This window comes from Saccopteryx leptura, chromosome 1 (assembly GCF_036850995.1).
Source record: "Saccopteryx leptura isolate mSacLep1 chromosome 1, mSacLep1_pri_phased_curated, whole genome shotgun sequence".
Taxonomy (NCBI): Eukaryota; Metazoa; Chordata; class Mammalia; order Chiroptera; family Emballonuridae; genus Saccopteryx; species Saccopteryx leptura.
Window position 1 is genome coordinate 24,998,873 of NC_089503.1, and position 27,739 is coordinate 25,026,611.

Genomic DNA, 27,739 nt, shown 5'->3' on the forward strand with positions numbered 1-27,739 from the left:
AATTAATGACTTTAAAATTTGGAAACTTTCCCTTGACCCAGCATTATGAAGTATACAGTTAAAAACAAGAAGCCAAGAAGAGAAAAAAGATACCAGGTCCATTCTGATCAATGTGCCTCCAAGGACTTGATATTCTATGATGCTCATGATATTCTTCGTTCTTCTCCCTAAATTTAAGCTGTTTTCCTACATGTCTTCTGGATTAATGGCCAGGAATTTTGATGGAGGTATACCTTCAATGTAAGTCTTCTTTTGTCAAATAAAATATTTAATATCTAATATCTCAAAAGTTGTGACCAAGGGCCAAGTAGTTTTCTTTTCTTTTTTTCTTTCTTTCTTTTTTTTTTGACTATAAAATGTAGCAGCAAAATTTTTTTCTTCCAATAATGGCCATGAAAATATATATTCTGATGCAAACACTCTTTATATAGAGTGACACTGACATTCTTCAATGGAGAGGGAGACTCATGTTTAGTCCCCTTGAATCTCAGAGGCCCTTTACAATCATGTTAACTAACAGAACGTAATTGAAGACACAGTGTTATATTTGGTGATTTCTGAAGCCAGGCCTTTGAAAGCAACGCTACTTCTGTCTCTCTATCGCTGTGGTTGTTCTTGGAACGCAGCCTTCAGCTTGTGAGAAAGCCTTGGTCACCTGGAGAACACATATAGGTGTTCAGGCGGACAGCCCAAACTGGTAAACATGAAAGCAAATGGCCCTTTAGGTGAGAGCAGACCCAAGTCTTCCAGTGAGGCCACAGACTTCCAGGTAAGCTATATGCTCTATTGGAATTCCTGACCACATAGCACTTGTGAAAGATAATAAATTCGTTGCTTTAAGCCACTTAGTTTGGTCATTTATTAAACAAACTGGGAAAAAAACATAATAAGAAATATAGTTTGGTACATTACCTAAAACATGAGGGGGGGGGAGCAAAACTCATGTCATAACAATTGATTTTCATTTTGTGCAATGAATATTTTAATGGTGTTCTATTATAATGCATATCATATCAGTGTATATTAATGCATTTTAACATTATTATTATTTGGGATACTTACCACATGGAATACATTGATTTCATGACACAATTTTGAGCCACAACCCACAGCTTGAAAAATCTAGTTTTAATAAAAAAAGGATAATTTTTTAAAGAAAAATTATGAATTAAGCAATTTATAAAGGTGAAATAATGGATACTATTACTAATACTTTCACACTTTTTTAATGAAAGAACATGTGTTTATATTAGGGCCATAATAATATTTCCTCAGAAATATAAAAATAAACAGCTCTCAGTTTATGAATCTTAGAGTTTAAAGACAATCTTGGGCAGACTGGCTTTGACCTTTGGATCATATATTCTGACTTTGAATAAATTTATTTGAAGCATGGAAGAATTGCCTTGCCTAATTCATTTTTAAGTGCAAACTACACTACAAAATAATGAATGGCTTATAAAAAGGCTTACAGGACTAAGACCTTTTACACTCCTAAGATTGGCTCTTGTTATTGGTCAGGAAACTCACAGACAAAACACCACTAAATAGAATCAGGTCTCTAAGAATATTTTCAGTTTAGAGACATTTATGGCTGTTTCTACCAAGTAGAAAGGAAAAGCAATTGGATTTTTAATATAAACTCTTATTATACTACTGAATAAAATGCCTTAAAAATCAAAGAGAAATTGAAAAGAGAGGGAGGTAGAGAGAGACAAAAATAGTCTTTCTGTTTGCAAATTGTTTGAGACTTTTGAAAAGTTGGAAAAATTCTAGGTAAGCCAAATAGTCATGCAAGTTCTTCTTATCTTACTTTAAAAGAAGGCTATTTTATGCTTTATTTCTTTTCTTAAATTGTCAGTGTTTGGCTACAGTGAAGGCCAAAGTCAATCAACATTAAATGTGCTTTCTGATGGGTGTTACACAATTGGGGAAAAGATTTGCATTGCAAATGAATAATCTCATTCCTGACCAGTGCCATTTTCATTTCAATGTTTTCCTATAGCTGCTATAAAGTTCTAAATATATTTAATAAACTGAAGTCCTCCTAGCTAGATGATAATCACATACTTTTCCAGATATTTTTACATGTGCTAATGAAGCATGAGATCAGTAAAACAGCAAGAATCATTAAAAGTTAGATTTATATGGCAATATACATGACATTTTCTTAGATTTTTAATTTTACCAGTTTGGCAAATATTTTTTTTCAATGTTAATCAGTTTGCTTTGAGGATATCTGTCCTATCTTCCCCTATGCACAGGCATGTCGTTGTGTTTCTTCCAGCCTAGTGATAGAGTAGCTGAGATTCCCGGATTTGGAGAAAGATGAAAATAGTTTGAAATAAGTAAGAATTTGACATGACCCCATGGTCACTGACTTGAGCCCAAAGATCACTGGCTTGAGCAAGGGGTGACTAGTTCATAGAGAGCCCCCAGACAAGGCACATATGAGAAAGCAATCAATGAACAACTAAGGTACCTCAACAAAGAATTGATGCTTCTCATCTCCCATTTTATCTGTCTGTCTCACTGTCTCAGTCTCTCTCACTTAAAAATAAGAGTTATGGAACTGATGAAGACAATAACAAGAAATGATAGGGTGAATTAAGAAAATCTCAGTCACTAGACATCCTATCAGGTAGAATATAATTATGTTCTATCCTTATATGCCAGGAATTGTTTTGTGGTTCTTAGTTATTGTTTGTTTGTTTTGGTCAGTTTGTTTTCTGTTCTTTTTTTTTTCTCAAAATACCAGGTTCAGAGTAAACTGATTAATAACTTTGGCTCACCAGGAACTTAGATTCACAACGAGGCTTTGGATTTATTTCAATTCTCAAAACAAAATATAACTGAGAATAAACATGCCATATTACTGATTTAACGACATTAGTCTGACAAGCCGTAACATAGAGCTAAATAAGAATGTACTAACAAAGTAAGCTTATGAGAGGATTTTTGCTGAGTATTAAATTCAGTATGTTGCTCTTATTACCATGGTTCAATATTGCTAGTCTGGTCATCACAGTTATGTATTTTGTAAAAAATAAAAAGTATATAATGAATCTTGTACTTCCATCTCTGGCTAAATTCTTGTTACACTTAAAAGGCCTGCTCCACTATAGCTAACATGCATCAAGGGTTAACATCCTGCTCCCACCATGCTGAAGCTTGCAGTTCTGATTCCTTTTCAATGACAAGAATAGAACTTGTTCCCCTCCTGGATAAGGAACAATAATGCTAGTGAAGAATCATAGTCATCAGTATGACCTAAATCAAGAGTTAATATCAGAACAAGAAGAATGAATTCTCAGGCCCATTCTCTCTCTTTCATTAATAAGGCCAAGAGGACCATGGAAGTCCAGCCAGCATGAAGATAACTTCCAATCTGTCAGTGAAACTGTACCTCCACCTTCCTCCTAGAGTTTTCTCTCTCCCAAATTCCCCCAATCCTATTTATAATGCAGGCAAGGCATCTGATCTAGGAAGATAGCTTTTTAAGGACAGGAGTCCTTACCCCCATCTTCTCAGGTGGTCGACACTTAAATAAACCTCTTCCCTTCTCACCAGTGCTGTGTCCTGTAATTGGATATCATGGCGACAAGCAGCTGGACCTGTGCGTCATTTTTCCAATTACAAAAATAAAACAAAAATTGTATTTCTTGAGTTAAATATGGAACCAAGGTAGAAAATGGAGTTACAGAGAGAGAGAGATTCAGTTATCCATTAATCAGTGCCTAAATCAGTCCACTAATTAATGCTACAGGATGCAACTAGGGGACAGAGAACCACATATGACCAATATGGTTTCTCAGTCTACTTCATTAGCCAAAACCTCACAATGTATCTAGGATAGAATATTTCACTTTAGTATGGACAAGTACAATAGTAGGACATTTTACCTTTTCCTATCTCATAAGATCCTCAGCAAGGCAAGAAGATAAGGATCACTCTCATCTTTTATAGGCAAAGAAACTGAAGTTAAACAAGATTAAGTAACTCATCGATAGTTTTACAGCTTGCAGGAAGTAGGACCAAGATTTAGTTTCACCTCTACATGGTTGCAAGATGATAATTTCCCTTATATTTTGAGCCAGTTTATAATTTTTAAAACTATTTTAAGCTATAACCAAGAAAGAAATGAATGAATCTGGTAATAATGAATAAAGTCTAAGATACCTGTTCACTTGGGTTCTATTGATTCTGTAAACTTTTGTTGCATTAAAAGTTTTTAATTTCTTTTCTCAAACCAAATATCTATGAAAGGTTTAATAGCTATTTTTCACAGGACTTGTGATACTCAGTTTATCTATACTTCTCTGGGCTTTCTGTGCTCTTTATATCTGACTTTTATATGACTACCACACTTATTTTATACTAGTGGTATGTTTGATTCCTTCAGAAAGTTTACAGACCTCCCCATGTCTATGCACTGACTCTAGGGTCTTGCAGTTTCACTCAAAAACCTTGTTTGCAGAATGCTTTTGGATCTGTTTTATCTTTTTATTTTCACTTCTATGGAAGATTCTTTAAACTTCTTTAATGTCACTTAACTGATGACTGCGATATATCATCCATATGTAGATCCTGTTGGTCTTTCTGAGCCAATCTTGCAACCAAACTTTGAGTAACAACACCTTGGCACAAACAAGCATTTAATAAATATGCATTCCCTTATAAGGTATTTTAATTTTTTAATTAAAAATATTTCTATTAAAGAAAATGGCTCACTATTTCATAAGACACATAGGTACAGAAAAAGTACAAGGAATATCTTCTTGTTCTTTAACTGCTTGTAGTGAAATATAGAGTGTGCAGGGTGTATAGTACTAGACAGAAAGAGTGTGAACAGATTTTGTTTTGTGTTTAAAAATGTCTTCTTACACTTATTTAGTGGCTTCATAGAGAATTGTTCTTGGAGGGGAAACAAACTAATTCTACCTGGAAATGGTGGTGTTAATAAGGTGAAATTGCAAGTTGTGAGTAGATGGCAGAATATGCAGAGAACCTGGGAGTGAGATTATCTCCCATCAGATACACACCGTGGCCTGGATTTGCCATCATCACAGTAGACAAGCCTTTAAGATATCATATAGGAGGGAATTAAACAGTGCAATAGGTAGTAGTAATTTTCAAAGAAATACCATCTATACCCAGTTGTACAAGAGGAATGATATCTGCTTTAGATTGAATAAGAAAGTTCATGAATAATTCTAGAAAATGGCTATAGAAGATTATAGTCCTTTTGTTACTATAAATACAAAACAAATATATAGAGACCTAAACGATGGCTACATTTTATTTACTTTCTGCTCTGAGTTTAGGAATATCCTTACAGAATACATTTCACCAGTTGATCAGAGTCGTTCTTTTAGTGATTTTTTGTAGAACAGTCAACATTGGAGGTTCATAATTTCTAAAACCTTTCACTGTATAAACTGATTTCTTTGTTTGTTATATATTTTTCTTGATTTAATGAAGATTTTTACCATGATTCCTAATATTTCTTCTACAAATAATTGCTGAAAAAATCTAATATTTTATTTCCTTCTGCATTATCTATATGTCCTCTAATATTACAGTGATTGATAAATAATGTACTTTCCCAATATAAAACTCAATTGAACACAAATTTAAACTTATAGTCTTTTTTTTTTTTTTTTTGTATTTTTCTGAAGTTGGAAACGGGGAGGCAGTCAGACAGACTCTCGCATGCGACCTACCGGGATCCACCCAGCACGCCCACCAGGGGGCAATGCTCTGCCCATCTGGGACATTGCTCTGTTGCAACCAGAGCCATTCTAGCGCCTGAGGCAGAGGCCACAGAGCTATCCTCAGCACCCGGGGCCAACTTTGCTCCAATGGAGCCTCAGCTGCGGAAGGGGAAGAGAGAGACAGAGAGGAAGGAGAGGGGGAGGGGTGGAGAAGCAGATGGGCACTTCTCCTGTGTGCCCTGGCCAGGAATCGAACCCGGGACTCCTGCTCACCAGGCCGACGCTCTACCCTGAGCCAACCAGCCAGTGCTATAGTCTTTTTATACTTTCATTTTTAGCTATAAAAATACCTCAATTATTTAATATATCAGCTTTGTATGGGCTTCTCTGACCGCTTAGTAAAAGTGAAGAAATCAAAAGATTTTCTCTGCATCTTACCTTATTACTCTCTTCTTAAAATATTTGGTTACAGGAATTTTAGATTGTCACATATGTAATACTCAGTAATATTAATTATTTTTAATCACATTTAACATTTTTACATTTTAACATTGTTTAACATTTAGTTTCTTCTCTTAAGATTAAATAGATTCATTACTGGGAGGCAAAATATTTGCCTTCATTTTTATTTAAATCCTGGGTTGGCCAAATTTAGTAAATTTCTAAGAAATACCCATGTGAATATTTTTTTCCTAAGTCTGCAAATAACAACGTTTTTGTTCTTTTATATATCCTATTTGTTTTCCCTGAAAATTTTATAGGTATTGCTTTACTGTCTTATATATCATCAGGTACTGTAAACAGTTCTAAGTATACAGCCTAATATTTTCCCTCTTTAACTGCTTTGAAATTTAGTAATATAGCTCTGTGTGGTCCATCTGGATCAATATTTCCTCAAACCATAGCTTTCCAATTTATATACTAAGCTTCTTCTATTTTGTAAGATTTTTTTTCTTGTAATATGTTTTAAACATTTGTTCTATATATTTGATTTTGTTTTCCAGAAGTATCATATATATGACACAACCTACAACCTTTGCTTGTCTTATATTTATTCTGCCTTAGGATAACTCTAATCTCAACCCAATGTTTAAAAAAGATTTTATTTATTGATTTTAGAGAGAGGATAGAGAGCAAAGGGGGGAAAGTGGAAGAGTAGGAAGCTTCAACTCGTAGTACTTGCTTATTGTATGTGCCTTGACCAAGCAAGTCTGGGGTTTTGAACCAGTAACCTGGGCATTCCAGGTCAATGTTTTAACCACTGAGCCATCACTAGTTTTTTTTTTTTTTTAATTTTACTTTTTTTCTCAGGTATTCCCTGAGTTATGACAGTTCATGTTTCATCTTGTTATATTTACTTCATCATCATTTACTTCAGTTCTCTTACCTCCTCTTTGCTGTGATCCATTGTGTGTACTTAATTTATTATGTTTCTTTCTTTGTTCATCGATTACATGCCTATCTGGTCACAAATTTCATCTGTTCCACTGAGGTGTCTTCTTTATTTTTATTCTCCATTTACCATCCTACTTTTTCTCTTTCATTTGTAGCCTAGCTATCAGATAGTTTATAATATTCATATTTTAAGTTTTTATCAAAAATTGTATGATTATAGATTTTTTTTTATTAGGAATACTTATTCACACACGTGGACTCCCTCTCCAATGATTTAGGGCTTCTTCTACAGTCTTAATTAAAATTGTATCACTTATTTTATATAAGCTTTGCTGTTATTTATTTATGTATTTATTTATCTATTTATTTATTTATTGTGTGTGTGTTCTTTTTAAAGCTTATTTGACATATAGATATTTTTGAAATGAATCATTTTTATTTTAAATTATTATAATTAATTATACCGGGGAACAAATTTTTTTTTCATTTTCTCTTGCATGAGGTTTTAGAACTGTTTCTGTATATTTCTGCATCGCTGATTCTAAATCTGAAATCCATTTTTTGGTGCATGCTCGAGTTTTTATGCAATTTAAATTTTTTTTGTTGCAATTGATGGCATGCATTGATTTTTAAATTGGAGTTAAAGGGCAACGACTCTTGGATTGAACAAAACCATAAGGCAATTAATGTTTTACACACATCACTTTTACATAATGTAGTTGTTTTTAAATGTAAAAAATTATTATCTGATAAAAACACCCTCTTATTTTGTTTTAAGATTGAATCCTGGCTTCTTCAGGTAGGCGTAAATGTAAAAATAGTCCTGACACCTTCTGTTATATATGTGGCTGTTACACACTTCAACGTTAAAGGCACAATATTTCATCATTTGTGACAGATGCATATATGCATATATTGCCTATTTTCAAGTTCACCTTGGCAATCAAGGCAAGAATTGGGCTCTTCATATTGTGTGTCATAATTGTGAGGAAATGCTTCATGACTGGGCAAAAGGAAAACGCATAGAAATGTCTTTTGGTATTCCCATTGTTTGGCATAAACCTAAGGACCACAGCAGTGACAGTTATTTCTGTCTGATCCATACAAAGGGCACCATCAAGAAAAAACAGCATATGATCACATATCCTAATATTCCTTCAGTAATACGACCTATCCCACACTCTGAGACACTCCCGGTTCCAGTTTTCAATGGTTTTATTTCTAAGGACAAAGAAAGAGAACATGGTGATCAGGTGTATTTTGATAAGATGCATGAGGAAATGGTTGTAGAATCTGAAGGGTCTTCTTCTGATGCCAAGCAGTCATTAACCCCTCAGCAATTTAGCCAACCGAATTAAATGACTTAGTAAGAATGACATAAAGACTGTCCTCGACTTTCTGAAGTATGAGGAGAATAACTGGATCATTTGTGTGGATCTTAAAATGATAAATTTCCTGCTAGGACAACAAAGAGCTTTCATGAAGTATCCTTGCTTTCTGTGTTTGTGGGACAGCTGAGCTCCGGAGAAACACTGGGCATAGAAGGAGTGGCCGAAACGTGAGGCTCTGGAAGTAAGGATGCAAAATATTGTGAATGAACCTATAGTTAATCGAGACAGGATAATTTTTTCCCCACTTCACATCAACTTGGCTTAATGAAGCAGTTTGTTCAGGCTTTGAACAGAGAAAGTGAATGCTTTCAACGTATTATTTCTGCTTTTTCTGCCTTGTCTTTCAAATAGATAGAAGCAGGTGTATTCGATGGACCTCAAATCCAAACCCGCATATATGACCAAGAATTTGCCAGGAAGACGAATAAGGAGGAGAAAGCAGCATGGCAGTCATTTTGGCAGTGACAAAGAACTCCCTTGGCAACAAAAAAGCAGAAAACTATGAACTTCTGGTTCAAAGGATGCTGTTGGCTTTCCGTGACATTGGATGTAACATGAGCATTAAAATTCACTTCCTGAACAGTCACCTTGATAAGTTTCCCGAAAATCTTGGAGCTGTTAGTGATGAGCAGACTGTTGTTACAGCAACAAATGAGATTGTGCTCAACAAGTACACAAAAGCAAGAGCTACAAATGCAAATTTTTGCCTGAATAGAATTTAAATAAGCTTTGCGCAAATTTTATGATTAAAATAAGTGTTTTAATATGTTCTATTTCGAAATTGTAGACAAATTCTGATACAATCATATCTTTTAGTGTATTAGTGTATTTACTGCATTATATAAATTATTATATTTTCACAAAGATGATGGCCAAGAAGACATTCTACTTTATTATGTAAACTAAATGTTGAAAATTTTACAAGATGAAAACCTAAAATCTTGAATTTCAAAAAACCTGTAGCTTACACAGAAAGATTTATGTCAGATTTGAGGTCAGCACACTCGAATTACATAAGAACAAGTGTTTTTGTGGATGCAACAAAAATTTTGTTCCCCAGTGTTATATTCTGCAAAAAATGCTTCCAATTAAACACAAGTATAAAGCTAACTTTCCCTTAAATAATTACTGCAGTCTTCTTTTCTTTTTTTTTTTTTTTTTTTTTTCATTTTTCTGAAGCTGGAAACAGGGAGAGACAGTCAGACAGACTCCCGCATGCGCCCGACCGGGATCCACCCAGCACGCCCACCAGGGGCGATGCTCTGCCCACCAGAGGGCGATGCTCTGCCCATCCTGGGCGTCGCCATGTTGCGACCAGAGTCACTCTAGCGCCTGAGGCAGAGGCCACAAAGCCATCCCCAGCGCCCGGGCCATCTTTGCTCCAATGGAGCCTTGGCTGCGGGAGGGGAAGGGAGAGACAGAGAGGAAAGCGCGGCGCAGGGGTGAAGAAGCAAATGAGCGTTTCTCCTGTGTGCCCTGGCCGGGAATTGAACCCGGGTCCTCCGCACGCTAGGCCGATGCTCTACCGCTGAGCCAACCGGCCAGGGCTGCAGTCTTCTTTTAATTGGGAAATACTGATAATAAATTAAAAGACCAATAATTCAGCCAAATAATCATAGTTCTTATTTGATTTGAAGAATGGTCCATCTTATTAGACTTTCTTCTCTTGGCTCCATTGATAATATATACTCCTAGTATTCCTCTTTTTTCATTGGTTACTCTTTTATAGTCTTAAAGTCTATGTAGCTGTCCTACTGGAATAAGACTCTACTACTTGTCTACTCCTAACATTGAAGTGCAGAACTCAGGCCTTGTTCCTTTTCTGTTTTCTGTCAATACTCTTCTCCAGTGATCTCACTTGTGCATCATGACATAAGAACTACTCATAAACTGACAGTCCAAATGGGTAGTAGCTTCAATTCACTTTTTTCTGTGTTCCATTTATTCTATAACTTGTTTGTGTATCTGCAAATGTCATGAACATATGAAAGGTTAAATTTCACACCTCCTTACTCTTAAACTAGATCTGCCTTCAGCATCCTCTTTATCAGATTATGATGATTCAGTTATTTTAGTAGCCAAAACCCTGAATTATTCTCAACTCTTCTATTGCTCACACTCTATGTCCTGTGTACCAGGCAACCTCATATTATATCTTCTTTTCAGTTCATGAAGGTTTCTAACATTTCTCACCATCTCTACTGATACCACTCTAGTCTGAGACAGTCTAGTCTTCTGCTAGGGTTAATATAATAGTATTCTTGTATTATAATTTTCTGTGCCTTTCTACAGTATATTATCAAAGGAAATATTATCAAAAGAATATTATCAAAAGGGCAAAAGAAAGTGACCCTTTGAAAGTCTGAGACACATCATTTTATTCCTCTGCTTAATATTATTCTCCCAAAGTTAGCTTTGTAATTTGAGAGGTCTAGCACAAAATAAAAATATAGGTCCCCCTGCTGGAGCAGGGAAATGGTCTCTTCTTTCAATGGGTACTTCACCCCAACCCACAGTAGATGGACATGGGTGACTCCTTAAGGTTTCAAGATCTATCTGAGCATGCTGAGTACCTGAATGGGGTTGGCGGGGGGAGCCAAAACATTCACTTATTTTCTGCCACTCCAATATAGAGACTGTTGCACCCTTACCACAGCCAGGGGTTTTATTTGACCCATCTTCCCTGCTCCATGGCCAGTTCCTCATTGCGGGCATAGAATAACAGCAGAATGTAGGCTTGCCCTCATCAACTCTACCAGGTGACTAGACCAGCAGAGGCCAGCATTAGCCTCCCACTGGAGGCAGGTCAAGGGAGGATGGGCAAGCTCTGGAGGTCTAGGATCCAGGAGAAAGGATCTAAAAACCCATCCTAGAGAGCTACGGGTGATCACAAGTGAGATGAAGCTCTAAGCAACCCCTCTCTGGAGCATCCTCCATTTTCCCACAGGACTTCACATTCAGAACACAAATTCCAAGATAAAATTATTGATAATTTCAAAATAGTCACCACATTAAACCTTAATTGCATTGCTGTTGAAGTCAGTCCTGCCTCCTTGAGTTTTACTTAGAATAAAAGCATTATCTTCACAAGACAGTACAGAGTATTGTGCTCAATACTTGCTAATACTACTCATTCCTCTCATTGCTTCCCAACCATAGAGGCCTACTGTGGAACATGCCAGGCCCACACACTACTGAGGGTTCACTCACTAGTTGTTCTTTTTGCCTGAAATATTCTTCCACTTTTTATTTTTCCCTGGGCTCACATTCTTATTATCATCAGGTATCACTAATCTCACTTCCTCAATGAGGCCACCCCACCAAGACTGTTTAAAATATGACCATCTCTATCCACTTCATAAGCAATATATTTATATATTTCTCTTTAACATTTTTATAGCAAAAATCACACTATTATAATACTATATAATTATATTGTTTTATTTTATTTATTTTTTTATCTTCTGCTTTTAAAAATAAGTTTTACTAGCACATGGGATCTTCACTTACTTTTATGGGTGTGTCATCACACAACTAAAAACTAATACTAAAAAAATGTCTGCTGATTTTATGGTTACAGAATTTCCAAGGATTTAAGATGTGGCTATGAAGAAACTCAGTGAATTATAGAGTAATATTAAGTACACATGGAGCACACATGAGCATAAAGAATAAAACCAAGCATATATAATGGTACCTTTAAGCATCTTGAGTATCTAGGCATTGGGTCTTCTTATTGACCTATCTTCAACAATTTTATGTGGAAAAAGTAAAAGGTAAGATGAACATCACGGTAAGTGTTGACGAGGGTACCAAGGTACAGAGTCGATAGATATTTATCTTAATAATGGTAATTGTGAATTTGATAATTTGCTTATTTAGAATTATAGGGGCAAGTTTTTGTTTATGCCTTTGTTTGCTGTCACCTGGCAATAAATTTTTTATCTCTTTTTCTATCAGCATATATTATATTCATGTTAAAACACATTTTCATAAATTCTTGCTTACTTCACATGAAGAAATTCACCAAGTTTTTTTTTTATTGAGTAAATTATTTGATGTTTGCAATATCAGATAAAAACATAGCCCATTGTGCATTATCTAATTTAACTTCAGTCACGTGGACTAATTATATAATTCTCATTCCCACTCAATTTTACTCTTACTCTTATTGGATTTAAATTTCATTTACTTAGTAGGCCCCTTTTTTTTCTGAAATGGGAACATTTTAAAGCATGTTGTAGTAGCACTTTTGAATAAAACTGAAAAGTATTAGGTATTTATTGGAGTCAAACAAAATTGGGCAGGAGTTGCATATAAATCCATCTCCTCTTGTGTATTAATGACTATATGTGTATTTCATATTTATTTAGGTCAAATTCTAACTTTCTAAATTCCTATAATTTAATTAACCTCTCCTGATTCTGTGTTTCTACATCTCCCTGTATGAAACGCCTGGATAATGTTAGGATGTTTGACTTCCTTTAAGAGGATTGAGAAGTCACATTGACGGAGTTTCTATGTGTCAATCACTGCACTGCGATCTCCATTTACTCACTGAATTTCAGCAGCAACACATTGGGGTTGATGCTAATTGTCTCCTGGTAAAACTAAATCTCAGAGAAACCAGGGAAGTTGTAATTCACAGTCCAATAGATAGCAGGACCAATATTCAAACCAGGTCTATCTAAATCCAAAATGTACTTTTGGGTCTCTAATTATCCATCCCAAGCTTTCTCACTAGACTATACCCTACTTACACTCAACAATATTGTTCTGGTTATTACTTAACTCTGTATTTTCTTACCAAATTGTAAACTATGCTATTGTACTTTTAAAATAAACCAGACTATCTATTAACTCAGTTAATATGTATCCTCATGATACATAGGTTTAAGTGATATTCCAGTTTTGCAATTAGAAGAGAAATGAATTGTGTTGATCCCCAAAGTGATTTTAGAGAAGTAGAAAAAAAATTATTATATTTTTTAGGGCTAACCTGTGTGACAAATAATAAAAAAATAAAATAAAAAACTACAAACATCTTAACAAAAACCACTTCCAATTTCTTCAGGAAGAAACCTGAGCCACACCAAAGGACACTGTCTTGGTCTATTGTTCTTTTCTCATGTAAAATAACAATATATATTAGGGAAAATCAACTGAAACAATTCCAGACACTTTTTGTTTGTTTGTTTAACACATTGTATATGTGTTAAAAACCTTGTACAGAACCTCAAAGTTCTGTACAAAAGCTTTTTACTGAGACAAACTTCACTTGGATATACTGACACAATTAGAAGTTTACTTTGCATATGGTTAGATGACCCAGTGTATAATGCTTCTATTCTTTTGTTATAATTCTTTCAAAATATTCTTCATTTACTGCATACATCTCCCAAAATATTTTTATGGGAAAAGTGAAATAAGATGTTAAATAGAGGCAAAGTTTATATCACCTTGTGTGGCAAACTTCTTTAAAAAGATAAATGTATTTTTCATGCTTTTCATTGAAAAGATAAAAACTGTTCTGTTTTTAAATCTACTAATATATTCTCCAGCAAACTAAGAAATGGATCTTCTAGTTTTCCAAATTCTTGTAGAATTGTCCGTTAATTTTACATATTTTATGTATAGACACACCCAAAGAGATGTAATTGAACCACAAATGAGACAATTATATTTAAGCGATTTCTTCATTCAGTCTGACATTAGATCTGTAAATAAAAGTGAAACCAACTCCAGTTGATATTAATTTAATAACCTAGTGACAGTCTGGGAAGAAATGGGCATGCATTGGCTTTTGACTGAGATAAATTTTAAAGTTAAATTTTTCTTTCTACTTAGCTTTGCAGTTACCCTCAAGGCATTAATCTATTGAAAAGGATAATATATCATGTTTCAGAGGAAACTTGTCATAAATATTTTGATAAAGTATCTGTAATCCTCAAAAACAGATGGCTGTTCCATAAAGATTGTCAGCTGAGGAGGCTTTGCTGACAGAATCATATAAAACAACTGTAACGGGCTTTTGCACTGCAAAAATCAGATGCATTCTACTATTTATCAATCATAGCTGACTGATTTTTCTGACAGCTGGAACTTGCAACACCTAATTTGAACCCTTTGCTCTTTTCCTGACTAATAAACCCTAAATGAAGCAAAATAGGCTCTTTAGGGTGAGGGGTATAATAGTAGATTAAAACGCTAAGGGGAGAAACATGAAGGATGTTGATTTAACCTCATAAATATAGGAAAAGGGAAATACTGCCAAGGACCCGAGACAGAAACATCTTCCAGGAAATGGTTCTATCAGGAAAAAAGAGTGTCTGTATCGATAATGATATGCAGTAAGAAAAATGTTCATTTTCCTCTGTGGCCTCCACTTTGGCAAATGGCACCACATTACCTAATTGACCCTTGGGTCTAGTTTTCTCTCTTGACATTTGTATTATATTCTGTGGGGGGAGGTGCACATTGATTTGCACCACTAAAACTCAAATTGTGTTTTTGTAAATGTGCTTTTGAGTTTCTATGTACCAATCACTGTGCTAGTTTCTTTGTACAGTATAATTTTTATATAAAGTTAATGTTAATATTTATTATTTGTAACTTTTTACTACTGAGAGGATAAGAAAAAAGGTATTTTTCTAACTAAATTTCCTTAAAATCAAATAATCCAAAAAATAGAAAGAAGGCATGTGACTCAATGTGAGGCAGTGGATTGGTTTAAATCCTACCCTAGTCTATTACTATGTGTTAAATCCTTTCCAGTATTTACAAGTATATGAAGTTTTCTTTTCTTTACTTTTTGACTCTGATTTCTATCTCCTCTCCAATGCAATGTAAAATCAATGAAAGCAAGAATCTGACTTTGCATTGATCATCATTAATTGTATCTTCCATGAAAAAACAGTGTCTATGACACAGTGTGTCCTTTATAAATATGTTAAAGAAATCTAGAAATGCCATTTACTGTACCCATGAGGTTGTATTCACAACATACATTCTGTGCTTTGCATTAAATTATGTTTTTATTTAAAAATGATTTATCTATTAAACACAGATTCTGTGTCTGTCATTTGCAAGCCGTTATGCTAGGTGCTTTGAAATGAATATGGGTAGGGCAACATCTCTATTTACAAAGGGTTCGCAGACAGGTGGGAAACAAAACAAAATAGAGAAATCAAATATCATAGCAGTACCCTTTACATTTTTATCTTTGCAAATAAGAAGTCAAAATTTTATGCAAAAATATATTCTGGTATTTTTAACCTGAAAGTAATAGATTTGATCATCGACCTTCATTTTACAGAGAAGAAATTCAAGAATTCAAAGCTAAATAAGGTGTAAAACTTGTTAGCTTGTTATGAGAGATCTTATTTTTAGACCTTCATTCTTTTAAAGAGTTCATTCATTTATTCACCCTATTTTCAGAAACTATACAATGAAAACTTGGTAGTAGAGATGGAGGAAGGGAGACATAAGGCAATATAATACAAATATTGTTTACATATATATTATAAGTAATAAAAATGTTACTGAAAAATGGGTCACTTAAGTTGTTTTTCAACCTTCAAAAATTATGTCAGGAGAATTTGAATTAAAAAACTGTACTGACACAGTGGTTTGCAAAAGTTACTAAAAATGGTAAAACTGATGAGTGAATGAGTATATAATAAAGTTGCCACATTTTTATGCTTTGTAGAGATTCTAAAAATATATAAATATAAGTACACTTTATCTCTTCATAAAGTACTCCTGCACATTCAATATAGTACATTTTTATCATTGAATCTCAACTGAAGTTATTTTAAGTAACTTCAATAAAAATAATTTTTAAAAATACAACATGGATGAACCTTGATAACATTATATTGAGTGAAATAAGTAAATCAGGAAAAACTAAGAACTATATGATTTCATTCATAGGTGAGATAATAAAAATGAGACTCATGGACACGGACAAGAGTGTGATGGTTACCGTGAGGGGAAGGGGGAGGGGGAGAGGGAGGGGTGGGGGAGGGGAGGGGCACAAAGAAAACCAGATAGAAAGTGACGGAAGACAATTTGACTTTGGGTGATGGGTATGCAACATAATCAAGTGTCAAAATAACCTGGATATGTTTTCTCTGAAAATATATACTTTGATTTATTAATGTTACCCCATTAAAATGAATTATATATAAAATTAATTATATATATATAAATTAAGAGATTACCATGACCCAGGCATCATGCAATGATGAAAAAAAATTCCAAATATTAATGTCAGTTTTTCCAATCCTTGAGGTTTTTCCCTACTGACCAATAAATATAAATTTTTATCTGTACTAATGTATGGTAAGTGACTACATTCACTCAAAAGATCATAGTAACTATCACTATATAACTGTCTTACAGATGTTTTTTAATTTGAGTCTTTTTCCTTTATGTCACATTAATATGCCAAGCAATCTGTTGCATACCTCCTCTTGAATTTACTATGAATATTTCAAGAAAGAGTGAGCAAAACTTATCTTATGATTACCTCTAAATTGTGTTATATTTCTTACATCAATCTCTATCAACAGTACAATTACCAACCCAGTCATCCAATTCTTCATCATCAGTCATATCCAATTAACCCAAAGATTCTTGATTTTCTATTTGTTTCCTTTCTAAAATTTACCCACTTCTGTCTATTCCTCCTATTATTCACTTAGTTGAGGTCACAATCATCTTTTACCTAATTAGTATTAGAGCCTTCTTATTTTTCCCTTGCCTCAAGACCTGAAAAACCATTACAGCATGATGGAAGCCAATTAATTGTAAGGATCAACTTGTCAGAAAAGCACAAAGTATTAGAAATCACCAGCACTTAGGAGAGCAGACCTTGAAGTTGTGCAAATAATTGAACAAATGTAGGTTCAGGCAAGATTATAAAAACTCTAGAGGTATTAAGAATTCATTATTTCATTGTGTAAGAAAATGGCTCAAAAATAGAGAAAGAAGTAAATGAATTTGACAGTTAAGTTTGTCATTACTCTTCTCCTTAATCTTACCCATACTAATCTTTTTTACTCAAGGTTTGGTCTATATTTTTTTTTGAGAGAGAGAGTGTGAGAAAGAGAAAGAGAGAAAGAGGGACAGATAGGAACAGATAGACAGGAAGGGAGAGAGATGAGAAGCATCAACTCATGGCACTTTAGTTATTCATTGATTATTTTCTCATATGTGCCTTGACAGGAAGGCTCCAGCTTAGCCAGTGACACTTTGCTCAAACCAATGACCTTGGGCTCAAGACAGCAATCTTGGGCTTCAAGCCAGCAACCTTTGGGCTCAAGCCAGGGACCATGGATTCATGTCTATGATTCCACACAAGACAGCAAGCCCACACTTAAGCTGGTGAACTCATGTTCAAGGCGGTGATCTTGGGGTTTTGAGCCTGGGTCTTAGGTGTCCCAGGTCTATGCTCTATCCACTGCGTCACTGCCTAGTCAGGCAATTGGTCTATTTTTAACGAACATATGCTTTCATCTCCAGTGTCTTCATTTTAAAATTTTTGTATTTATTTTTAGGTGAAGTTGATATATTTTAATGAATGGATTCTGTAGTCAAATAGAATAAAGTTTCATGAGACTTGGAACTAATTTTCTTTTTTTCTGTTCTGTTTCTTTCCTCTAAGGACTTGGAGAGGATGATCCATCATCATCTGAAAATCTATAAATAGGTGCTGGTGATTGAGTAGTGCTAGGAATATTTAACATTTAAAAACATCACTCTCGCCCTGGCCGGTTGGCTCAGTGGTAGAGCGTCGGCCTGGCGTGCAGAAGTCCCGGGTTCGATTCCCGGCCAGGGCAAACAGGAGAAGCAAGCGCCCACCGGCTTCTCCACCCCTCCCCCTCTCTTTCCTCTCTGTCTCTCTCTTCCCCTCCTGCAGCGAGACTCCAATGGAGCAAAGATGGCCCGGGTGCTGGGGATGGCTCCTTGGCCTCTGCCCCAGGCGCTAGAGTGGCTCTGGTCACCGCAGAGTGACGCCCCGGAGGGGCAGAGCATCGCCCCCTGGTGGGCAGAGCGTCGCCCCCTGGTGGGCGTGCCGGGTGGATCCCGGTTGGGCGCATGCGGGAGTCTGTCTGACTGTCTCTCCCCGTTTCCAGCTTCAGAAAAATACCAAAAAAAACCAAACAAACAAAAAACATTACTCTCTGACCAGGTGGTGACACATTGGATAGAGCGTTGAACTGGGATGCAGAGGACCCAGGTTCGAGACCCCAAGGTCACCAGCTTGAGTGTGGGCTCATCTGGTTTGAGCAAAAAGCTCACCAGCTTCAACCCAATGTTGCTGGCTCGAGCAAGGGGTTACTCGGTCTGCTGAAGGCCCGTGGTCAAGGAGCATAAGAGAAAGTATTCAATGAACAACTAAGGTGTTGCAACGCGCAACGAAAAACTAATGATTGATGCTTCTCATCTCTCCAATCCTGTCTGTCTGTCCCTGTCTATCCCTCTCCCTGACTTTCTCTCTGTCTCTGTAAAAAAATACAAACAAAAAAAAATTGTAATTTTAAATTGTCAGTTAACATATAATCATAGAGTTCTTTCAGAGGCAGTAAGGCTAAATATCAATATACCCTTTAGCATGATAATTTTCCTATTTTATTACTGTATTTCAACCACTGCTGATAATTTATTTTATAAAATATATCATTTTGCTACATAAACAAAACTTTCCCAGATATACCTGGACATTTCCATAGTAGCATGAAAAACCACCTTCTGATCAATATTTTAATATTCTTCCTTTATAGTTTTAGCTGTTATAGTGCACATGACAAACCTTTTGACATTTCCAAAGCCCTCATTTCTAAAATACTGCCAATAGTTTGTTTAAAACACTATATACTGAATTTAATGGTCTACTTTTATTATTACATTATCTTCTTATAAGACATAACTTAATATTAATCTGATCTTTTGTCTCTCTTGAGGTACGAAATAGGATCACTGATTTTCAGAAGGTATCTAGACTATTTTCTCCAATTTCATCTTTATAAAACTCAGTACCAATTAACTTTATTTACCCTTTGAAAACACTGCAGATTGCTTACTCTTGGTTGCCTACAGTAGTGTATTTTGAAGCCTATAAGTTGGGAGACAATGTAGTATTGCGTTCTTATGGTTCTCATATGAGCCAATGTCTCTTCATTTTCAAATGAGTGTACTGAGGTAAATAAAATTATAAAAGTTTTTATTCTCACACAATTTGGAATAGATACAATTATAACAGATGCCACTAACAAGTTCATAGTAAAATATATATATCTGAGGGTTTCTTTTCACACAACAAGGCTAATGTTATATTGTGAATTTTATATAATAAATGCAACAAACTCAAAATATTTTCCAGTATTGTTATGTATTGATTTTCAGAAAAGAACAAACAATAAAACTAGTATCTACAAGTTCTCTTCAAGTATACCCTGGAGGCTTTACTCACATAAGGCCAAAAGAGTGATTAAAAGGAACTGATTTAATGGAAAAAAATGAAAATGAACAAAGGTATTAAAATTATATACATAAGATTAATTATTTTTATTTTTATGATACCACATCAAATGCAAAGCTATAGCAAGTCTCTCAGACAGTTTGATTCTCAGATTTCATGCCTTATTGGTATGAGACGTTGATGAGAAAATGAAAACATTCAACAAGTAGAAAATAAATATTAATCTTTTTTCATTCATATAACTGTCTTTGTGTGCATAAAGGATTTCTTCTCATAATAAAGTTTAAATGATTCAGGTCAGGAGTTTAAAACTAGCAACTTCTGTATGTACAATTTGTTCTGGTAATTAACCCATGAATGTTGGTTAGTAAAAATTAGAATGAAAAGTATTCATCTGTATGACATTAACACAGAGTTAAATACTGCTGCCATTAAGAAAGTTGATCTCCTGCTATAGAAAAGGCATTTAAAATTGTTTGTCATTTATGCTTTCAACCCCCAGTTTATAATTTGGAATCAAATCTTCCCCATGAATTCCTTGGTAAAACTCTCATTTGCCCAGTGTTAAATATTTTTGCTACTATCTGCAATATTTTACCCCTTCCCAGATGTTTTTATTCAATTTTGGTCTTCATGTATCCCTATAATTAATCAGTTACTTCAGATGATTTCTGCAGAGATGCCCTGAGGTTAAATAATTATACAAAATGATTAATTATTTAGCCTTGAGGTCTGCTGCTACAGACATGAAAACTATAGCATGATCTATAGTACAATGTACATAAGTGTCCCCAGCAAACACAATTCTGTTAAAGAATAAGAAATGTCATTTGTTTTGCAATGTATACAATATAAAAAAGTACCATCACACACACACACACACACACACACACACACACACACACACGCGCGCGCGCGCAATGAAATGTCTGCATTTCAAAAATATTCCACTAGATAATGAATCAGGTGATATATATTCCAGTCCTAGCTAATATATTCTTCAGCTATAAAACTTTGAAATAATAACTTGATGGAAATATATTTGTAGCTGATAATTTCTTGATATGCAAATTTCAAAAGATAACCAGAAAATAAAATAGAAGAGAGGAAAAAAGTTCAGTATAGCTTAGTTCTTTCTGTTTGTATACATACAGGGGTGGACAAGAGTAAATTTACAGTTGTTCTTATGAAATATATTACAATAAAAATATAAGAAAAATCTCTGTATTTTACATACTCACAACTGTAAACTTACTTTTGCCCAACACTGTGTTTAACTCATATTCTCTATGAGGTCTACTTTAGGTCCTTGCAAGTAGAAAAGCAACCTTCAGTTTAAGGATATATTTCATTGTCTTCAACTTGTTTGCTAACTGTTCCTCTTGGATCTTGCTGTTTACTTAGGATTATCACAGCATAGTGTGATATATAACAGTTTAGAGATATTTATTTTTTAATAGATTTATTTGGTTTCTAGACAAATTTTGCAGAAATGAATTCCCTTAGACACGTAAAGAAGTTATCTAGATGTTGCTGAGTCTGATGTATCTAATATTATATCCATATCTATAACTTTATACTTATACCTGTAACTTTATACTTAATTCTATAGTTTTATCATCTGTATCTGTCCCTACTCATAGCTATAAATATTTTATCTAGCTCTCCAAAACAGTGTTTAAACTGAAATGGAAGACAAAAGTAATAATGTATCTTAGAAAGATTATGGGGTTAGAGAGCATAAATGAAAGTCTTGTGATACCTGCAGCCAAACTCACTTCTAGAGATACTGTATCAGTTTACACCACCACCAAAACTTATCAATGTTTGCTTCACTGCATCTTCATTGGCAATGAATGTTTGCTTTAACTAAAATCTTTGTCATTTGGGCAGGTTAAAAAAAATAATACTTTAGGCCCTGGCCGGTTGGCTCAGCAGTAGAGCGTCGGCCTGGCGTGCGAGGGACCCGGGTTCGATTCCCGGCCAGGGCACATAGGAGAAGCGCCCATTTGCTTCTCCACCCCCCCCCCTCTCCTTCCTCTCTGTCTCTCTCTTCCCCTCCGGCAGCCAAGGCTCCATTGGAGCAAAGATGGCCCCGGCGCTGGGGATGGCTCCTTGGCCTCTGCCCCAGGTGCTAGAGTGGCTCTGGTCGCGGCAGAGCGATGCCCCAAAGGGGCAGAGCATCGCCCCCTGGTGGGCAGAGCTTCGCCCCTGGTGGGTGTGCCGGGTGGATCCTGGTCCGGCGCATGCGGGAGTCTGTCTGACTGTCTCTCCCCGTTTCCAGCTTCAGAAAAATACAAAAAAAAAAAAATACTTTAATTATGTTTTGTTAATGAGGACTGATTCATTATTTAGTTATTCAGACTTCTGCAATGCACTTATGACAGAAAAGGTAAAATCATACCATCGGCTGTTTTATTATCTAAAAGTAAGAGGAGATTTAAAAATATTTTAAAAGCATTAAAATGAGACTTGAGTGATTACAAGGGATTCAATAGAACAGATATGACAAACTCAGATTAACAAAAGTAAAAAATCTTGATATACAGGGTGGGGCAAAAGTAGGTGTATAGTTGTTTGTATGAAAAATAATATAATAAACTAGTCATAGAAGAATAAACTCTGTGCTTCGTGTACTCACAACTGCACACCTATTTTTGCCCTATCCTGTATAACTCAGAAAACCAATTTATACTTTGAAAATAAACAATACAAATTCCAAGAGGTAAAAGAATTGTATACTACCTTAAATGACCCATCAGATTGGGGAGAAACTATCATTTGAAATAAATTAGATTTTATTTATGAAAAAAATATGTAATTTTATGGTGTTAATTATATCACTGATAAGGCTGAAATGTGTTAGTAACTTATTCTTATGTCTTCTGTGATTTTTTTTTATTTCCTTTGTTTAGATTTGAAAGGCTATGGACTTTCTCCCTGAGTATTAAATAAACACAGTTTTTCTTTGTGATTATGTTTTTTCTATGTTTCTGTCTTAATCTGTTTAGGTGCTAAAACAGAATACTATAAACTGAGTGGCTGACAGACAACAGAAATGGATTTCTTACAGTTCTACAGGCTCAGAAATCCAAGACTAAGTCACCAGCAGTGGTAACTGGTGAAGGTCCACCTCTTGTTTCACAGATGACCATCTTTTCGCTGTGTTTTCTCATAGCAGAAGAAACACAGCTCTCTGGGGTCTCTTTATTAAGGGCGATCATCTCTTTCATAAAGGCTCCATCCTCATGATCCACTGCCCAAAGCCTGTCTGACCTCCAAGTTCTATCTCGTTGGGCATTAGGACTTAACATACGACTATTTGAGGGATACAAATTCAGTCTATAGCAGTCTCTCTGGCTGTGGGGAAAAAAATCCCCATTTACTTTTAGTTATATTCACTCTTCTATCCAAGCTGTACTCAACTCTTGCCAGCTTTAGGGTTATTTTTGCATTTCTTTTAAAGACGCCTTTGGATTTTTGTACTCTGGTTTACCCTTCCCTTAATTTTCAGACAGTGATATGCTTTCTATGTTACTTCAAGGACAGGCTTTCCCAATATAGTCCTAAAGCATAGAAAACACTCTGCACTTCAAGGTTCTGAAATAAGAAAATTGGAGTTGAACTCTCAGCTTTCTCAAGCCACTAGGTTTGAAAGACCTTGAAGAAGCCTCACCCCTGCCCATGTTTTCTTCATCTAAATGCTGGATACAACAGTAATGGCCTCACTTAGTTTTCCAGCAGTAACTTAATACCAAAAATAAATAAATAATAAATAAAGTATGCATTTTTGAAGGAAGTTCAACTTATTTCTAAGGGTAGTTGTGAATATTAAGTGAATTAATATCTCTCAAATGCTCAAAATAGTGTCTGGTAGAAAAAATAACTTTGAATAAATTTAAGTTAGTTTATGGTGCATTCTGTTTATTTGCACTTGTTTTCTACTTGATGGTCTTATTACTTCTGTTATGTTTCAGTTAGAACACATTATGCTGTAAGACAAAGATTTCAATTCCAGTGGTTTTAAAAATAGTAAAGTGCTGACTGACCAGATGGTGGCGCAGTAGATACAGCCTTGACCTAGGATGCTGATGGCCCATGTTCAAAACTTGAGGTCACCAGCTTGAGCATACATTTATCAGCTTGAGCACAGGGCCACCAGCTTGAGCATGGGATCACAGACATGATCGCACGGTCACTGACTTGAAACCCAAGATTGCTGGCTTGAGCCCAACATGGCTGGCTTGAGTAAGGGGTCACCACCTCGGCTGGAGGCCCACAGTCAGGGCACACATGAAAAAGCAATCAATGAACAATTAAAGTGCCACAACTTTAAATGGATGCTTCTTATCTCTTTCTCTTCCTGTTTGTCTCTCCCTCTCCATCTCTCATTCTCTCACTAGAATGTTAAATAAATAATAAATAATAAAATACTATAATGCCATTTAAATAATAATGCCCTTAATTGTGGCAATTTCAGTGTTGTTGAAGTCAACGATCTCAGTGACATCAACAAATATGCAGTTCTTTTACAGTTTTTATTTTCACAATTCACTATGTATTTTGTCACTTTGGCTTGCTCCCTTCATAAACAGAAAATGGTCCATGAACCCCAAGTCAGAAGAATATTCAGAAAAAGACTAGGGGCAAGGATATTTCTCTCCATATCTTTTATCTATGTAGAAACATGAACTAGAAATCCTCAGGAAATTTCCTTACACTTATTTACAAGAAATAGTTAACATTTCTGTGATTAAATTAGCTCTTAAAAGAATGCTTAACCAATCAGAATTGAACACTTAAGAATAAGGCTATCTTTTCTTCAATTAAGGGATGATAAGGGGGGAAGAACCCTCAAAAGTTGGTTATCCCAGGTGACAAAAAAAGGGAATAAAGCTTTTCAATACTCAACGGACCAAGTCTGCTATAATTAATCTATTGCCTAAGTTTACATAAATGTCTAATACTGGGTTTTCTTTTTAATCTATTCTTTCTACTTTGATGAAATATAGAATACTGGTAGGTACATTTTCCAAACAGACAGCCACCAACATGTAAATAAACAAACATAAATGTTTATTGTAAATTAATTAGATTTTTTTAATTTAGACAATTAAATTTAACAGGGTGACATTGGTCAATTAGAGTACATAGATTTAGAGAAAACATCTCCACATTATTTGGACAGTCGATTATGTTATATACCCATCACCCAAAGTCAAATTATCTTCTGTCACTGCATATTTCGTTTCTCTTTAAGCCCCTCCCCTTCATCCCATCTCCCTCCCTGTCTACTCCTCCCTTTCCCCTGGTAACCACTGCATCCCTATTTGTGTCCATGAGTCTCAACTTTGTGCCCCACCTATGTATGGAATCATACAATTCTTAGCTTTCTCTGATTTACTTATTTCATTCAGTATAATGTTAACAAGGTCCATCCATGTTGTTGTAAATGATACTACAGCTAGTGCTCTACTTACAACCATGATTGGTTCCAACAGACCAGTCATAACACGATTTGGTCGTAAGTTGAGTAAGCTACATGTACAGTACTGTGAAATGATGTTATAAAAATCTTTAAGTCATATTTTATCATAATTATCTTTCATTATTGTTATATATCATAATTTTCTTTGTTTATTTTATGCCATTTGGATCATCTTTACACCATTTTATTTCTTATTTTTACCATTCATCAGGTTTAAGTAAAACACTGCATTACCAGTACAACTGGTTTAATATTTGCAAAGACAATTTCCTCTTGGTAGACATTTTGGGAGGCGTTTGATGAAAAATATCCAAGACACAAAACACAAACTGCTGTACCGAGTCTGGGGTAACAGTTAAAATGGTGCACGTAAAGATGGTAGTGCTGCTGGAAGCTGGTCTGCACTGTCATATGCCCAGCTGGGCAACGCTTGTACTGCCAGATGTGGAATAGTAGTGGCTAGTGATTGTAGTTGTAAAGTCAAATAGTCGTAAGTTGCATAGGTCGTAAGTTGATCAATATTTGTATGTCATCATTTCTTATGGCTGAGAAGTATTACATAGTATATATGTACCACATCTTCTTTATCCAATCCTCTATTGAAGGGCATTTTGGCTGTTTCCATGTCCTGGCCACCATGAACAATGCTGTAATAAACATGGGGGTGCATGTGTCTTTACATACCCATGTTTTCAAATTTTGTGGGTATATACCCAGTAGAGGGATTGCTGAATTATATGGATACAAAATTAATATACAGAAGTCTATTTCTTTCTTACATGCCAACAATAAAACCTCAGAAAAAGAATGAAAAAAAAAATCCCTTCTACAGTAGCAACAAAAGAAATAAAATACCTAGGGATAAACAAAACAAAGAATGTAAAGGATCTATATAATGGAAACTACAAAGCATTACTAAAGGAAATTGAAATAGACACAATGAAATGGAAAAATATTCCTTGTTCATGGATAGGAAGAATAATTATAGTTAAAATGGCCATACTACCCAAAGCAATCTACAAATTTAATGCAATTCCCATCAAAATTCCAATGTCATTTTTCAAAGAAATGGAACAAAAAATTATTAGGTTTATATTGAACCATAAAAATCCTCAAATAACCAAAGTAATTCTAAGGAAAAAAAACAAAGCTGGAAGCATTACAATACCTGACTTCAAACTATACTGCAGAGCCACGATCATTAATTAGATTATTTAAATTACTTGTTACTGTGGCAAATAGAGCCTAATGTGACCCCTGATAATTTGCCACTCCCTGGTCTCCATGGCTTATGTTATTCCCAACTTTGGTGCAGGGTGGAACTAGTCACTTGCTTCTAAAGGCAAAGGAGATGGGATATTAATCATGATTACATCGTGATACATAGATCTGACTTAGCAGAGAAGAACAAGAGATTTAATGTAAGCAGACATTAAATCTAAGAGTCCTACTTCTAGAAACTTTAGATAATATTCTAAGATGGGAGAGCAGCTTACAGTCAATAATCAGTAAATAATAATAAAAATTTTAAAAATAGGTCTTCAGGCATTCAACTACAAGGGAAGGAATTCTGCCAAGAGTTTGACTGAGCTTAGAATGGATCCCTTACCAGTAGAGCCCTCAAATGAAAATGCAGCCAGCTGCCACTTTGATTGCACACATGAGCCAAGGGCTAAGAAAGGCCTTACCCAGATATCTGAGTCACACAAATGGTGAGATAAAAGCAATGTGTGTTGCCTTAAGTTACTGTGTTTGGAATGATTAGTTATAAGGCAATGGAAAATTGAACAGTTATCATAAAAAAATCCCTATGAACATCATTGACCAAATCACAAATTCTGCCGTCTCCAAAAGGCAACTAAAAATAATTCCTCCCACTCTTTACTTCCATAGCATTTTGTAGCATAATATGGTACCTAGCACTTTTTATCTAGACATCTGCTAATTTTTATGTCCATACCAATTCTCTTTGCATTTCTACTATCTGGGACAGTGATTTCAATTTTATTTGTCCAGTCTTAGCATACTACTTAGAAATAAAATGCTTTCTAATTAAATAATTTAGACAATTAAAAATTAATGAATATTTGAAAATCATATTTTGGTGTATGTATTTGTATTAAGTAAATACATTAAAAATAAATCTTTTAAAATATAATCTGTAATTTATTTTTATTATATTAAATTGATAACCTTTTAGGCTGAATTTTAGGTAGACTTTCTTTGTAAATAGAATTAGACTGCTTATTTTAAGTTCTTATTGCAA